At 38.9% G+C, this 18426-nt stretch overlaps 1 protein-coding gene and 1 pseudogene across 1 annotated transcript in view; one reads left to right on the forward strand and one right to left on the reverse strand.

Moving 5' to 3' along the window:
- LOC140926712 (uncharacterized) overlaps positions 1-18426 on the forward strand; it is a 737711-nt gene that overhangs the window by 318074 nt on the left and 401211 nt on the right. The gene's annotated exons all lie outside the window — the stretch shown is intronic.
- On the reverse strand, positions 524-8857 carry LOC140952619 (uncharacterized; annotated as a pseudogene).

Genomic DNA, 18426 nt, shown 5'->3' on the forward strand with positions numbered 1-18426 from the left:
GGTCCTAAATTTTTTAACTCTCTTAGTTTTGAAATTCGAAATGCAACAAGTACCGCTTCCTTTTGCTGTAAGCTGAAAGCATTCTTCTTATCATAAATAGTAATTTATATATATATATATATATATGTATTTTTTTTCTTCCTTTGCTCTTTTATTTTCTTTCGTTTTTGTTTTTTTTTTCTTTATGTCATTTCGCTTTTTTCAGCCTAGAACTATGATTAGTACGACTATCTAATATACTTATTTTAAGATTTACTGTAGCTCTGCCATTGATTTCCCCATGAGTAATTATGATGATATTTTGTTCTAATTATTTAACTGAGGGAGCCCATTCCTTATAAGCCCGGTGGCTTCTCTTGGGCTTCCTCGCCATGAGAGTTTAAGTAATTAGATTTATTTTTTTTCATTTGTACAATTTTTGGCAAACAAACAATAAACAATAAACAATCCTGAAGGAGAAGTGGATTTCTCCCTTTCAACAAGCGATGCACTGGTAGTGAACCAACTGCACAAGTCACTTGAATTATATAAGCCTCAGGTATTCATCAATAATAAAGTTGGACAACCATTTATCTTGGATTTTCTTCCCCCTGCCAAGTAAACTATTAGGATCATCAGATCCTTCAGAGCTGATCCAGCCATCAGAAACTGTCTTTACTTGGCAGTCTAAATGATGTGGAAGGCTGAACAAAGCACATTCTTTGAATATATCGGTGATAGTAGCTTTTCAGGAAGGCCCTGCTAAACTTGGATATCTTTCTTCTCTGACATCTCTTCCTCGTCACTTGAACTTTTATTTGCATTGCTGGCTCTTTTCCTGAACCTTTGTTTCCAGTCAAACCTTCTTCTTCACTCAAGTCACCCTCTTCCTCATGACTTTTACTGTCTTCCTTACTGCTCTCACTTGAAACTTCTTTGTACGTGTGATGGCTGTTTCTTGAAGCATTGCTGAAAAAGTCTCCTTTCTCTCCACTGGTCTCATCTTCATCAGCACTGCTGGTACTGTTGCTTCCCTTGCTTAGAGAGGAAGAGTCTTGATCATCACTATCATTTTGATCCAGGTCTTCATTTTCTGAACCAGAAAACCGGACGCCCATTTCAATCCAGGTACTCTGGTAAGAGTATGTACGGCAACAAATAAGGCCATTCCTGAGTGGTTCTAAGCTGTGAAATTTGGCGATACCTGGGATTACTGGTGCAACAGAGAAGAATTTCTTTAATCCAAGTAAGTCTGCAGTAGCTTCTAATTCTTTAGATCCAACAAAGGTCACTGCAACAGATGTGCTCAACTTATTTGCAACACTTGCAAAAGAGCAAGCATCTTTGACTACTTCCACCTTTCTTGTGGATACAGCATTCCAAACCATGCGCTTCACAGTTCCCCCAATACCATCAACAGCCCCTTTCCCATGTGATGTGGCAAAGTAGTTCCACTGGATGTTAAGAGCCATTATCTGAGAAAATCGAGAATCGCACGACACTCGTCAAAAAATCGATTTTTTTTTTATTTTGCCAAAACATCCCTTTTAGTGACCTTATTTAAGGAAAAATAGTTTTGGGTTCAAACGATTCATTTTAAAGGAGAAATTAGGAAAAGTTTGAAAAATCGATTTTATGCTCGTTTTTCGCACAAAACACGGCAGGATGCAATGGCAACTTCGAGAGAAGGGTGAACGCGTAAGAAACATTCCCTGACATTGAAACTTCACCGAATTATTATTTTGTTCTTACTCTTGAAAATCCTAAAAGAAAATTTGATAAACAATGCTTTACATTTTTATAATCGACAAGTGTAAAGAGGTCATATTTGTGACGTTAGACGTGCTAGAAAATGAAGGCCAACTTTGACTATTAAAAAAGGCCTCTGGTATATGCCGCTTGATCATAAAATCAATATAAAATGGAACCTTGGCTTTTGTACTAACTTACTGGAAAGTCTGAGCTCTGGAAATCAAATATCATCCTGACACCAAAGCAAGCGGTGAGAACAATTGAATTGGGAAATTTATGTAAATTAGACGGCTTGCGGACAGTTGTCAAACTAAAAGAAAGGTTTTACATGAAAGGATTACTCACCATTGCTTGTAACACGTTTTTACGGCAAGGAAAGTTATTTCCAACTTCTGTTGCGTCGGTTTGAGTCACAAAATCCATAATTTTAAGCCAAAAGGTCCAAAAGACAAACGCACGTTTGCTCAGCGACTGCGCCAGAATCCGGCCGTGAATCGAAATGAAGTCACAACACGTCACTGCGGTCCTTTAGAAGCAAGAGTTGCAAGAGTTTTTACTTCAGTCAGGAGGCCAAAAGATTGAAAATTCATCGCAAACTAATGACTTCGATTTTGAAAACCTTTCATCACTTCAATCGTTCGCCGGCTGATAATAAACATCACACAAGATCGTATGACCTTTGGCGTGTGACCGGAAATCGGTCACACCCTCAAGTCACGTTAGCATACTGTCACGAATTTTAATACGATTTTTCACGTTTGCTTTCGACAAAAAAATAGACTCATCGAAATAAAATCAGGCCTGCTTTATTTATTTATTTATTTTTTAATTTCTTTTATAGCCTGCAGAACTTGTTCCCCATGCATCGCGCGTGTCTCGCGCCCCCAGTCCGCTTCGCAGTGCTAGCGTGAAAAGCGCAAAAAACTGAAATTGACTCCTGTTCTGCAGTTGATTTCTTTTATAGACACCTTCTAGGCATTGACAGGCTGTGAAAAAAGTGTATTTTTATTATTATTATTTTTTGAAGTGCTACATCATTTTCCTATAAATTTCAAACGTGACTGCTAAAAGACTGTTTGGAACCCATGGATGGAGAAAAGCTGTGCCGGAGAGAAGGTCAACCTCCCAGCCGAGTCAACAGTGCTTGCGCATGCTGTCTTTGTCTAGCCTTGACCGTGTTGTCCCAACTACAATCGGCGACAAAATTGTTGAGACAAATAGGGTGACTTCGGAGAACAAACGAATCCGCACCCTCCCCTGTCCCCTCCATTCAAAGTTAGGGGGTTTGTTGTTTTCTATAGGTAGCTAGAACAAGGGCACAACATTGTACGGAGGGGATGGGGGAGGAAAGCTATATTTCCTCCTTTTGAAGTTCATAAAACGTAAAAAAGCCTACTTTTGGGCGAAGTGTCTCAACTCATTTTGTCGCCGATTGTAGCTGGGCGAGCCAAAGTGGAGAAATATTAGCCGGGCTGGAAGGGTGAGGCCACCACTACCGGCTCAGTGGAGGGCTGACTTCCGGAAGCCCTCAACTCCGCCCACTACTGGTAGTAAGGCGTCTATCCGAACCAACCTTTTGTTTCTCATGTAAATGGTTTACCAAGTTTTGTAAGGAAATGGAGGAAAAGTTGGCTCGCCCAGGGTAGCTTGGGAGGTGAGTAAACACCAGATAACCCCAATAATAAGCACAAACTTTGATTCTCAGTTAGATGTCTACTATTTTAAGTAAGCTACCTGCATGTGATTGTCGCATCCATGCCCCCTTCCAGATCCCCTTTATTATCGGTAAGCCTCTTATAGGTCAAAGTAATACAGTCGTACCTCCAGTAAGCGACCACCAAAAATGCAAAGACTTAGTGGTCCCTAACGGGAGGTGGTCGTTTAGAAGAATCGGACCACATGGGGTCTATTCCGAGAAGAGGTCCAGGCACATTCTATTAAATGGCGGTGTAACAAATTCCTGGCAAAATATTATCTTTTACCTCTTTTGACAAATACAGCTTTTAAATCATGCTCAACTTAAAGAGGGATTCAGGTGAGTGAGATATAGAATAGTCTAGAATCACAACATAAACTTCACTTTGTTGGCTACATCTACTAAGTTAGGATATGTGTAGTTCCACGATGTCGCTAAAGGTCTTCATATTTTCTAAGGAGCATAGTGCACACAGCAAAAATAGAGAGCAGAGAATGCGTCAACTGGTCGCTTATGGAAAACAATTAACCGTGACGCCCAAAAAGTGGTCGCAGTCACTTACAGAAGGTGGTCGTTTACTGGAAGTTCCAACTGTAAGGCTTTGACTGGGAAAATTTGGTCTTTTGGATTGGCAGTCGCACATGGAGGTTGGACTGTGTAAGCCACCATCACCTCACTGTGAGTGACGAGAGCCAGGAAAGTATAGTATACACTCCCTTAGGATAGACAGAATCGTTGTTTTGAGGTCCCGTTTAGCGAAATGGATCATTCAAGGGAAGTGTTGAAGTCCCATAGTGAAATTTATAAGGTTTATGGGTTTTTAGTGCAAGACGAAACACAATACTTAGGGCCCTGTTGTTCAAACGTTTAACAACAGGAAATCACTATCAAGCGAATAAGAAGAAGCAGGGTGAAAGCGTTAGTCCCGGGGGCGTTAGTCAACTTTTCGAACATACAGCCCCTCAGTCACTCTCCTCCGCAGACTTACCCTGGGCGACCAGGATAGGGGAATATAATACTCGACCTTCCTTGCATCATCGCGAGAGCCTATAGCCTTCACTTTCTTTTGGCTCGTCCTACAATCCTACCCAACGTTCGTGGGACAGGAAGGTCTGCTTGCGAGGCTTGGGAATCTAGGGAGACTATGGTAGCATGGTGCGAATAGCCGGGATGAGCTACTTTGTCCACACCAACCAAGAGGATTGGGTCTGCTAGAAGAAATCAGGTGTAGCTTTCTGTGATAAGTAATGTTCCAACAGTATCGGATCATAGTTTGAAGCCATTTCACAATCACTAGTTTCCGCGCACCTCTACCGGCGAGTTGTGGACAAAAGCAGCTGATAGCTGTATGCGAACCTTTTTTCCACAAAATGGTTTCTGGGTTTTCGCATTCGACAGTGTCATGTATTGATTTTTTTTAATCTTAGTCGAGGTCTTTTTAATTATGTACTCTCTATCTGACTGACTGTTTCTTTGTGTTTTTTTTTTCTGGTAATAACAGGTTTCATAACTTGGTCGTGGTTGGGGTATAGGCTCCTGATCGTGAGCAAATAGCGAAAAAATCAACAAGCAAAACCAAAAGTAAACTGTAGCGTTGAATCCGTTGGCCACGGAGAATTGGTATTATTCTGCAAGTTCTTTACTACAGCAAGAGAGTATACTCCCTTGACTATGGGACATTTGGGCCGGGGGCACTTAGTATTTTGACCCGGCATAGGGGAGGAGGGGAGGGGGAGGGGGTACTCTGGCCAGATTCCAAGTCACGGGGATGATCGAAGTATGTTTTTTTCTTAGTTTGAAAATATTTTGAACAATTTTTTTTTTAGCTGTGGCTTTACTTAAGGTGATTCCCTGGTTTTGCACTGCGCATCTCTTACTGCGCATAACAAGATGGCCGCCGTAAAAAAGAGCATGTGAAGTAACATTATTAAAATGAAGTTGACTGAAGAGAAACGCTATTGGAATTTTTGCTTGCTGTTGTTTCTTGCCGAGATGAGACTCAATGTGTTGGGAAAGTGCATAACGTAAGCAGTACGCGTGTTGCTGAGTTCGACTTCCTCACGGAGAACCTCGATGGTAGATGTTTAACTTATGCTTTCTCACTTTGATTTCCATTTAAACGCTTTCTTTATCACATTGTGTCCTAAATGTGATATCTCGATGTAAATTCTGTAAAAGCGGATTTTTTAATACTTTCTTCCCCCTTTCACATACATTCTATTTTGAAACTCGCCCCAGTCCTCTCTCAAAAATCGGAGAAAATGCATTTGGCGGGCACTTTCTGCAGTTCTACCGCAAAAACGAGTACGGTGACCCCCATTTTTTATTTCATGATTTTAATAAGGACAGTGCTTCCTTTCGATGAGAAAAAAATTGGCACAAATCTATGTTCAGTTTTTTGGCAATCTTACTAAATTGTACGGATTGAGCTATCACGGGTCGAATAGCACGTGTCCAATTTAATTCTACTTTGGAGCGTAAAGTAAAAACAAGGGCATTAAAAGGCATTTTTCTGGTACGTATGTGGATAAACAATATATTAAAGTCAAATTCCGTGCGATACCACATGCATCATCGAAAAAAATCTCTCCTTTTTGTCTAGTTTTGGGCTGCCCGCGGTTTTGTAAAAGGGTCCAAAATAGTCGTATTTGTCAGCATTGTGACGTCAAAACGAGCACGGTGACCCCCACTTTTTATTACTTTTTTATCATCTTTTTGATTTGTTACATCAGTGTACCAAGTTTCATCTACAATCCATGTTAGGTTCTTTTACTAGGGAATCACCTTAAGTATTCAAAACATTCGTTCTCTTTTGGTCTTAATTTTCGCTTCCACGGATCACTCACGACACTTGGAATTCGAGGTACCCCTCCTGTTTAGTACTTCGAAGGCAAAAAAGCTGTTTCAAAGCCTAGTAGGTAAATAAAAGAAAAATAAATATGCATGGCTGTTTCTACTGCGATGAGAGGATTTCTTGTCAAAAAATGTGAAAACTGTATTAAAATTGCTGACAACAGCTACGAAAATTTCGTGACAGCATGATGACGTGACTAAAGCGTGTGACCAATTTCCGGTCACACCAAAGGTCATACGATCTTATGCGATGTTTATTATCAGCCGACGAACGATTGAAGTGATGAAAGGTTTTCAAAATCGAAGTCATTAGTTTGCGATGAATTTGTATTCCTTTTGCCTCCTGACTGAAGTAAAAACTCTTGTAACTCTTCCTTCGACGTGTTGTGACTTTATTTCGATTCACGGCCGGATTCGGACGCAGTTGCTGAGCAAACGTACGTTTGTCTTTTGGCTAAAAATTATATATTTTGTGACTCAAAACGACGCAAAAGAAGTTGGAAATAACTTTCCTTGCCGTAAAAACGTGTTACAAGCAATGGTGAGTAATCCTTTCATGTAAAACCTTTCTTTTAGTTTGACAACCGTCCGCAAGCCATCTAATTTGCATAAATTTCCCAATTCAATTGCTCTCACCGCTTGCTTTGGTGTCAGGATGATATTTGATTTCCAGAGCTCAGACTTTCCAGTAAGTTAGTACAAAAGCCAAGGTTCCATTTTATATTGATTTTATGATCAAGCGGCATATACCAGAGGCCTTTTTTAATAGTCTAAGTTGGCCTTCATTTTCTAGCACGTCTAACGTCACAAATATGACCTCTTTACACTTGTCGATTATAAAAATGTAAAGCATTGTTTATCAAATTTTCTTTTAGGATTTTCAAGAGTAAGAACAAAATAATAATTCGGTGAAGTTTCAATGTCAGGGAATGTTTCTTACGCGTTCACCCTTCTCTCGAAGTTGCCATTGCATCCTGCCGTGTTTTGTGCGAAAAACGAGCATAAAATCGATTTTTCAAACTTTTCCTAATTTCTCCTTTAAAATGAATCGTTTGAACCCAAAACTATTTTTCCTTAAATAAGGTCACTAAAAGGGATGTTTTGGCAAAATAAAAAAAAATTCGATTTTTTGACGAGTGTCGTGCGATTCTCGATTTTCTCAGATAATGGCTCTTAAGACCTTGCCCTTGAAGTAAATGGAGAAAATGGGCAATGTACCTGTTCTTAAACTACGAGCTTGGTCCATCTGAAAATATCCAAACTCAAGTTATGTTTGGATGTCTCTCCTTCACAAGGTCGTTGACAACTTTGCACATGAACACGGCAACAGATGTTTTGTCATGCTTCAAATCATCTGAAACAATGACGTGAGATTCACAACAGCTGTTTTTGTCTCCAGACTTTGTCCAGATTGCAACAGCGAACAGGGTAACTTGGTCTTGGCTCCAGTGTGCTGACTGAACTTCTCCCTGGTACTTGCAGCTGAAATTTTCTGCAAAATCAACTTGCACCACTGCCTCTTCATCTGTCAGATGTTCTATCTTCTCCTTGAAAATTCTTGCCTGTTGTTGCTTTACAAACATATGTACTAAGAATGATGGCAACTGAACTTCTAGTTCTTCCAGTAAATCATCAACAGTACCCTCTTTCAGAACTTTCTGAATTTTCTTTACCCTTTTCATGCTTTTTCCTTTCTTTGCCTGCACCATTTGTTCCACATGCTCCCACTGATACCATGTTGCTTGCTCATCAAGGTTTCCTGCACTTGACCTTGTTTTTTTGCAACAAGCTGGGGCATTTTACACACTTTTTACATTTGCCAAGCATGCAAAGTTCTGACTCAGAGTTGCAAACAAAATTTTCTGCAAAACTTCCTGAGTACAGTGGAAAATCATCTATTTCTTTATGCAGGCTCTCACAAAGCATTTTTACAAACATCTCTAGGCATGTCAGCAGAAAGCAAGACATTCACTGGCCTTAAGGAGCAAAACTTATTAAAGCCAATCTCAGTGGTGGGGTTTTCTTTCATGAATATACTATAACATTCCCTTAGGGACCACAACAAGTGCCTTTTGTGGATATGATGTTTTGTGTTGTTTTCCGGAACAGTGAAAAAGTCTTTTCTGCCTAATGCTTGGCGAGAGATGGAGTCAAGCTGAAAGAAATCTTTAACAAGATTTACCGTCTCTTTTGGAAGATCCCTGTTACCTCTAGTGCACTTCTTTTTCCTAAGAAAACCTGAAGCATGTGCTAGTTTGAAAACCACAGCCTTTCGTTTTCTGGGGCTTTGGGGAAGCACTCTGCTGCTGACCTTACCAAGAGCCTTTCCTAGAGCTTGAGGTGTTTGGTAAGCTTGTGATACATCTTGGTCTCGGGAAGAGTTTTTTGCTTTCTTCTCTTTTTGTCTTTGCCTGTATTTTCTGACTCTTTCACGGATGAGTTTCTTCCTTCTTACAACTTCACTTGGACTATACTAAGGGCTTGACCTTTTCTTTGCACTCTTTTCCTTTCTTTGTCTTTGTTCTTATAGGCCTTATACCTCTCAACATCTACTTTGAGTCTTGCTCTAAAAGTTCTGGCCCTGTTTTGACATTTTTTTTAGAAAAGACAACCATCTTGTTTATGTAACTTTCAGAGTACAATGAGATGTCATAATTTGATTAAAACTACTGGTCAGTGGTTTTCTTTCAAAGAATGTTCAGAGCATGCTCTGAAAAGGAATGCGCTGACCAGCTATAATTACAAAACAGCTTTTGTGTGCTTTTGTTTTCATTTAATTTTCAGGGCTTCTATATATTGCAGATGGTAAACTTAACACATAAAAATAAATGAAATAAGCAATTTTTTTAGCATCATAGTACACATAATATAATTTTCAAGAAAAAATTCACAGACAGTAATGTCCGTAACACTTGGTGTAATGTCCGTAACACAACCTTTTAGGGAACCAAAGCAGTTAAGATAGACCTCAGAGAAATTTAATGTGACTGCATGAAGAAAACTTTGAGCATTTGCCAATAAAAAATATGCATTAAATTGCTGTTTTGTATCAACCACATTGCACCATAATGACTTGCCTTTTGCTCAATAAAAAATACTCAGAGAAAACATTTTTAGCTCCCTCTGATTTTGACTGAAAGGTCTGTTACAGACATTACAGCTAAAACAACCGTCAATTTTAATCACGACTTTTAAGGCTCAGTTCCTGTGATTTATGAAACGTTTGAAGGAAACAAATTATACTGCATATTGTGAACAGGACAGGAGATCAAAGTTAAAAAATGCTCTCTGAGTGTAATGTCCGTAACGGTGGAATTGCCCCTTTACACTCTTACTAAAAGTGAATTACCTGACACATACCTGTTAATGTCATCAATGTCAATTAAATCTTGCTAATCTTCCTTGAAGACAGTAATTCTAATAACTTCAGAAATGTCTTTCCAGTCGGTGTAAATCTGAAATCAAAATGAATAATAACGGAAAGCCCAAATTACAATCTGAAATGAGGTGTTTTAAGTTAAGGGGAAACTGCCTATCTCAGTTTTTTTATAAGAGCATGCAGTGACCTTCCCTTGTGACCTGTGTTTTGTAACTGCCACTTGTTAAATTAAAGTTAAGAATTTTGTTCAAAAAAGCAAAATCAGCTTGACTAGTTTTAACTTAACGTGTCTGGATTTTGCCCCATATCTTACTTCTTGAGCATAAAACTGTCCAATGTGTCTTCCAATTAAGTAAAAAAAGACTTGATTATTTGATTTCCCTTTAGCAACCGACGCACCAACACACTTCTCTGACAGCTCCACATATCTTTCCTCGATTTCACGTAGCCTGCCCAGCTGCCAGAATTCCAGTCTTCTTTGAACTTCTTTTCCAGTTTCTAAGGAAAACAGGTTAGGTAGTCACATCACGAAGTGTAAGGGGGTATTCTTTTTAAGGGAGGACTATTATGCAAGAACACAAACCACTGGGTGTGCTTTACATGCTAAGGAACATTCACTCAGTTGGGATGCAGTAATCTGAAGCAAAATGATGTACCCTTGATACACAATGGTCACGTCACGGGGTTATATTAATACTAACAGTGCTGGCTAGCCTATTACAACTTCCAGTGTAGATGGATGTAAATGCAGTCATTTATTCAAACTGTCTGGTTTTAATCACAGTCAAAGGGAAGGAAAGGTTTTAAATAATAGTATAATGACTGTAACATGTACCTGAACCTGTGAGGGTAATAGTCTCCTCCTTTGATTTAATTAAACCAAAGTCTCTGGTAAAGGTGTCTGAAATAACCATGTCCTGATAGTACTAAAACAAATTTTTAAAAATTCATTGAATATTTCAAACAGAAACCATTTTTTTCAGTGTATGTTTCTACATACTACACAAAAAATATTATTGTGTGTTGCACTCACTCAGGTTTAAGTGAAACATTCAAATCATATGATATCCTAAGCCATACCTTGATTCAATCATTACAAAATGTGACTTTATTCAGGAGTGCCTCTTTAGCACTTTCTGGATCAGCAAAATATGACTTCAATTTGTCATGAGGCAAGGAGTTCCTGACAATCGTTTCAGTGTTTGTAAGGAACTCACGTTCAGTAGAACCTTCAGGAAAAATAGTACAGAAAGAAACAACCAGGATTTAAATTCACAACATAATGACATCTTCATTACAAATCATGAGTGTTACAGTTTTCATATTACGGATCAAGGTATTGTACAAATGAAACTCACACAGCTGCTACAGCACAGAAGTAAAAGCCCTGAAGTGGATAAAGCTAATGAAAGCAATCATGACAAAAATGAAACAAGATAGAAGGTACCTGAAAATGAAGGCACCTGGATGTTGTCCTTTTCAACAGCAGTTTCTTGGCCCTCCTTCATCTTCACCGTTATTCTGCTGCTAAAATTCTCAATTCATCAAGTGAACCCACTTTGTACGAAAACAAACCCAATGATGACAACAGCTGTTCAGTATTTCTAAGTTCGCAGTAAAGGGGGCAGAGATAGATGATAAATCCTCTTCAAGAAGCAACTCTAAGTCATCACGGATGCCTTTGAAACTACAAAAAAGAAGATTCATTATTTTGTTAGTTGTGGGGGATATCTCCCCTAAAGTGATACTTAACAGTTCTATAGATTTCAAACTCAAGTATTTAACTTGACAGGTTTTCAGTCTTTTATGACAGTGCCCCTAGAACATTGGCACACCTACAGTAAAGGAAGACTGTGATATATTATTGTGGGAAAATAATATGTGCTCTCTAGGAAAACAAAACAAGGATAATTGCCAACATTTTATAGACAGGGGTATTAAACACCATGTTTTTCCAAAAAAAGCTTTTTGTTTTCTTTTCCATGCAATGGAACTTCCCCTTTTACAAAAGGCAAGGCTTAATTTACAAAATATCATTGCTTAAATTAGGTGTATATAAAAAGTTAGTCTTTTTTTATAAAATAACTAAGATAGTACGCACGCTCCGATTGGCTGAGAGGAGTGTTTGCATGAGAGTATGTAAACATGGTTGTGACGTGAGATGTTTTGCTTTTCGCGCACTAATCATGCAAGCACGAATTTGAAAAAGTTTTAGTGATCAAAACTCCACAAGTTTACTTTTATTCACCGATTCCTTTGTCGGCTGAAACTTGGAGAATCTTTAGAAACAAGCTGTGTAACTTTTTTTGGCTTTTGAAGTGAGAAAAATCTGTATTTTGGAAAGCATCTTTTTGCAAAACAATAACTGATTATGCATGCAAGACTTCGTATACAAGACTTTCCAACTGGTAAGAATTTCTCTTTTAATATCATAGGTGACAAATTACTCCTTAATTTTGGTGCGAAATTTCAGCAATAATTTGTAATTTCACATGTGAAATTACAAATAAACCACATACTAATCAAAGAGGTTTGCGTTTTTTCTCAGGAAAGTTATTTTATAAAAGCAATAGAAAACTTTCCGGTGTTTGCATAGCCTGATATAAACACTCGAGGGGCTGGGAGAATTCTTGACAGTTATGCAAACCCTTGACTTTGTCATGGGTTTGCATAACTGTCTCGAATTCTCCCAACCCCTGTCGTGTTTATATCAGGCTATGCAAACACGGAAAACGTTTTCTATTACTTAAATAGAAAACATACTTATTAAGCTATAAATGCTGGGATGAAGAGATTCACTTACTATACCAGGGAATTTAATTTTTTGAATAGAGGTTAACTGTATTGAGATAACCTTGTTTTGAATGCCTGTCAAAACAACAGCTACAAATGCTGAAATTAATGAATAATCAAGGGCTGCATGCCTCAACAAGTATCATCGGAGAATTCTTAGTGAACCAAAACGATAAGTACAAAAAAATATTATCCTCCAATATTGGCCTTGGACATGCTAAAGTGTTCCAGACAAACTGTATGCGGACAAAGATTGCAATTACATCCCTAATAAAGCAACGATAAAAACAGCCCTTATTCATTACCTTTAAATCTCACATATTCATAGCTATAGTTTTTACGAAGAAATTTTACCCAGCAAAACTGGAAATCTAATAGTACTATAATTATTGGTAAGTTGGTCACTGGTAAGGTCAAAACCAGTGCATTGTAGAATTTCTTGACTCAGAGATTTTGAATATATCCACACACCCTCAATGCTTTGCAGATAAAGCAACACTCTACTTCAGTTCCTCATTTCCCAAGCTGAAAGTTTGCTTTCCCTATTTGTTCCAGGAAAAAATAGAGGGCCTTCAGGTCAAGTATAACTGTAGATATAAATTTTTAAAAAGAGGTAAATGTACATGCAGGCATTTGGATTGAAAATTATGGTACTAAAAGATACGTTATTAAGTATTAAGTGAAACTTACCTTTAAATCTCACAGCATAAAGCACTCCATCTACTGTGATTCCATTCTTTTTAAGTGCATCCTTTTATTTGTTGACATTACCAATCAGCTTTTTGACGTTTTCTCTAATAATAATGAAAAGTAAAGCTACCGGTAAACTGAAGTTATTACTAAAGTGAAAAAAAAAAAAAAAGGAAAATGAAATACCATACTGCTAGTCTAGTCTGCGGCAGATAGTTCTTAAGACTTGAAAACATAAGGTCGGGTTTGAGTGGCCCACCAATAAATTAAGACCTTTGTGGTAAAATTTTCAAAAATGATCGTTTACTGGGGCTTTTCTAAAGGCCTCATATAATAAATTACGGTAGTTGTAAATCTACAAATTATTTCAGCTTGCACTTATAACTGGTCGACAACCCAAAATTACACAGTCAAAACGGTACAATAAAAATTTTCACTAACAAAACTAGTTATTTTGGAAGCAAATAACTATTTGACTAATGAATCAAATTTAAATACAACATACCTGTCTTCCTTACAATTATAGCAATAGCTAAAGGGCACACTGATTTGCAGCTCTGATTAGACAGGAATGGTGTGTCTTTGGGGACTACACCCATTAGGACCTGACTGGGTCCTACAAATGAGAGGAAACAAAAAAATAGGCATTTCAAAAATTTAAGCACCACTTCATGACCTAGAGTTCCAAGTGTTTGGTTTATATGTTTACCCTGCCACTTTAATGTTACCCCCCCCCCCCCCCCTCAAACTTAATACAGACACCTGAATTTAATGGATTTGTCGCAACAAAAAGCTCATGCATTTTCTCCAAAATTTACTCTCTAATACAGACAACAATAATATGGAAAACAAGTTTGAAACTCCCATTATATTATATACCCTGCTTTAAATTATTTTATCTCTGCACTGTCTATGACTGAGTATCTTTCAAGTGAAAATTATGGATAAGGAATGGTAAATATTTAAGAATACTGACGAAAAAGGTTATTTCAGTCCAAGACTACACCCATGATAAAAGATCACAGGGTTTCGTTAGGATGAACTTGTTTCAGTTACAGTTAAGAAATAATTTGGACACTGTTGTATGTCCCTTGATGTCATAATAACCCAGTTTCACTGATGATTTAAATTGTTTCTATGTTTTTCTTTCTTAAGTGCAACACAGTTGTTGCAAAATACAATAAAGGAATCTGGAAATATATTATAAGGTACACTGTATTTACTAAAGATTGTGTTCTCACCTGCAAATGGCCTACCATCAAGTTTGAGGCTTAGGTCAATTATTTCTTTCTGCACACCATGTAATCTCAACTCCCCGATAATCCATGTTAGGGCACTTTCAAGAGAAACTTCATAACCAGGAAAATCTTGTATTTGGGTGATGTCAAAGAGGCTTCGAACTTTATCAAACACCAAAGACCGAAGTGCCTTTATGTTGCTTTTGGAAAGCAAGATCGGAGTGCACGTGTCTGATGAGTTCTAAAAGAAAAGAAAAAAAGATCAAAGGTACTGACACAGTAATCTGCCTCCCCCCACAGAAATAGCCAATTTTTCTTACACCCCTCAGAAATTTTCCAAAGATCAAAGGTGCCGTCACAGTCAATCCCCTCGGAAATGACTTTTTGGGGGGATGGGAGTGGACATTTCAATGGAATAGCAGACCACCATTTATTTATGGTTAGGGGGATTACTTTATAGTTCTAGTAAGCTTAAAGAAAACCGACACCAACAACAACAACAACAACACAAAAAATAGTCAGCGGCTAACTCACCCCGGTTTTTCCAAGTTGAGTCCGATTTAAGATCATCTGCCAGGAATCGTCAGATATTGTTGACTCCAGCTTACAAAGAAGCAACATCCAATCTGGCACAGACATCATTTGTACACGCTGGTTCCACAGCTCCTCAGGTACGAGCTCGCAGAATGCCTTTCGAACTCCCAGCTCGTTTGCTACTTCACTAAACACATGCCAAATGACCTCCTTCCCTTTGATCCCATTGAAAGTTTTCTTACTCCGAAACAGGCAGCTTTGTGCAACAACGTCACTCAAGATTTCTCCCTGCTCTAAACATACAGATTCGACGCTTCCCATTACAGCTTCCACCTTTTGTCTGATCTTTCTCTTCTTATACGCAGAGCCAAACTTTCCATTTAATAACGAAGAAATTGACGATACAGATCCAACAGATTGCGAGGAGTCGTCACAGGAACTCGAAGAAGACGTGTCAACATGGTCAAGGGGGATTTCAAATTTTGGCGCGCGCGGCTTTGTCTTCGTGGAGTAGAGCATTTTGGCGGGCTTCCCGGAAAGCTGCTTTCTAAAGATAATTTCTCCTCCTTCATCACTTTTAGAATCTCTGTCTGTACTAACGCAGCATAAATCCTGAGCGGGCCTGTGATCGATGTCCGATTCTTTCAAAACATGCTCGTTGATAGTCCGCTTCAGCGACAAGAAGGATTCTAATCGAAGAAATTCCGATTCTGACGGGTTCCTATGGACTAAATTAGAGGCAACTACTGCAAATGTACTTCCAACGTAAACTTGATCAGAAGATTTTTGCCCATTTAGCTTGAACCACTGGCTTGAAACAGGGCAGCCATTTTCATCGTGCAGATCAGCAAAATTAACGAGAAGAAATTAATCGGGAAATAGCTGAAAGAAAGAACCCTCGCTGAATTTTCTCAGCTGCTTACCACACAAACGATCATTCAATGAGTACCATGTCTTTTCTAGATCTAACGATCGAGAGAAAACGCGAAATAACATGGTAGTTACGAGGATCACCGCAAGAAGGGCATCGTGAAAGCTTGCCTCCGCAAGTGACTCGATCTTCCTGAGAGTAAGCTTATACGAATTCATATCTGGCGCCAATTCAAGTTTTTACCAAAAAAAAAGCCTGATCCAATTTATCTCTGCGACAAATTAACTAAATAAGTCTGCTTCTTCTTCTCCACAGCATCAACAAGGAATTGACAGATCCGGATTAATCACAGGCAGCCCAAGCGCACTATGTTTGGGTTCTGGCTTCAGAGGTCATTTGGTCGGAATATACTAGAATTATTAGTGTATTATCTGATGCCAAATAAATGCAAAAATCTTAAAGATATGAAGTCTTCTTGTTTGTCTATCTGTACTAGTAGCCTTTAAGATATAACGAAGGTCGAGATTTCTTGCATTATTACATGTGATTCGGGCCCTCATTGTTCGAATTTTATCACATGTATTCGAATCTACAACGCTAAGGAAAAAAAATGATGATCACGCGAAATATTGATTCAAAAAGCTCCCTTACCTTTAGTTCACAGCCACTCTGTCCTACGGCCGGTTTAAACGCCGTTTAGTCGACTTTCTTTCCATCGAGTACTGAACACTACGCAGAGGGGCTGGATCTACAGTTGTGGATAAACTTCCCTAACCCAGTAGCTGTCACCGATGGTAAACAAGTCGAAGCTAAGAAGGTAAAACAGGCAATCTACAAAGCCCGCCAGCTGGAGATACAATCAACGGTATCTGAGGAGAGATGGCAAGGAAAGCTTATCAAGAACAGATGGGACGACGAGGAAGTTAAACTAAACTCTTTATGGAAGAATGCCCCAACGCATACCATCGCTGGAGTACAAGAGCTTTGCCAACGGCTGTTACCTGCCAAGGTTTACTACAACAGAAAAACAAAATCACAGGTCACTGATGAAAAATGCCGCCTATGAGGGGATTCCCTGGAGAATGTGCAGCACATTCGTGCACTGGCACTACCTAAGTACCTACAGAGACATAACAATGCTTTCAAGATCGTATTCTTTGAAGTCCTCAGATCTTTAGATCTCATTACTAAAGTGAGCCGTGGTTCTCACAAGTCACACCCAAGCCGCTGTATGAGAATGAGCATGCGACCGCCTTCTGGGACGTCCCATTATTCCCTGACAGAACTCAAGTAAAAGCTAATAGAATCGACGCCACGGCTATTGACAAGACCAGCAAGCAAGTCAGAGGGATTGAAATGAGTTGTCCGTGGCTGGAAAATAGAGGGTCTAAAGATTTCGAGAAGACAACGAAGTACAGTCAACTGAGACTAGAGCTGACGAACCGATATCCTGAGTACAAGGTCAATCAGTAAAACCACAGGCTGCCCAAACTCACGTTACGAGGGAAGGGTGTAATGTAATTTACACACCATAGGTGACGCGCCGGTGTCGCGTTACAGTACAGGCGACCGTTGAAAATGTAAGAGACTTTGTATAAGAAATATATTACTGAGATCTGCGAACGCTAAATAACGCTAAACCTTACTTTTTCTTAAATGAAATGAATAAAAAAGTCTTACCCGCAATCTATTCCACCGCGTTTTGGTGTCTGTTTGTCGTTTTACTGTTTTTTTGGCTTTATTGCATAACCACTGTTACTCCTTTCATAGAACGAAGTGGAAAAGGAGTAACAGTAGTTACGCAATAAAGCCAAAAAAACAGTAAAACGACAAACAGACACCAAAACGCAGTGGAATAGATTGCAGGTAAGACTTTTTTATTCATTTCATTTAAGAAAAAGTAAGGTTTAGCGTTATTTAGCGTTCGCAGATCTCAGTAATATATTTCTCATACACTTCTCTAATGTTTTCAAGGGTCGCCTGTAACGCGACACCTGCGCGTCACCTATGGTATGTAAATTACATTACACCCTTCCCTCGTAACGTTAGTTTGGGCGGCCTGTGGTATAACATCATTATGGATGTCCTTGGGCGCTGTTCGAAAGAGGTTGAGTAAAATATAAAAGAGCTTGTAGGAGACAAGTGTGAATCAATTATGCGCCAAATGCAAAAGGCAATCCTGTCTAGTTCATTACACATTGTTAAAGGTTTGAACCCAGGAGTCATTTCAAAAGAAGGTTGAGTTTGATCGTTCGGGTGAACGTAGTCCTGAAAAGGACTGTTGTTGTTGACAGTGACTGACGTTTCGACAACCTGTGCGGTATAGTCATCTTCAGAGTCAAAGTGAGTTGTATCACGTCAGTTGATGGTATTATACTCTGGTTATTGATCTGATTGGTCAATTACGTCGCGATGTTATTGGTCGTCTGTCAGTTCAGCCGTGATGTTATTGGCTATGAAGACTCGTAATCAGTAATTGGTGCGTTTCGATCCGTCTGTTGTCACAGTTAAACAGTCTTCTATAGTTAGTCAAATTGTCATTCTCTCGTAGTTAGTTTTGTTTGATCTCGTCAATAAGTCGTTTGTACGGCGCTGGTAACTGTTGGCTACGATTCAGTGGCGTTTGTTCTAAGTTAGTAAA

This window comes from Porites lutea, chromosome 1 (genome assembly GCF_958299795.1).
Source record: "Porites lutea chromosome 1, jaPorLute2.1, whole genome shotgun sequence".
Taxonomy (NCBI): domain Eukaryota; kingdom Metazoa; phylum Cnidaria; class Anthozoa; order Scleractinia; family Poritidae; genus Porites; species Porites lutea.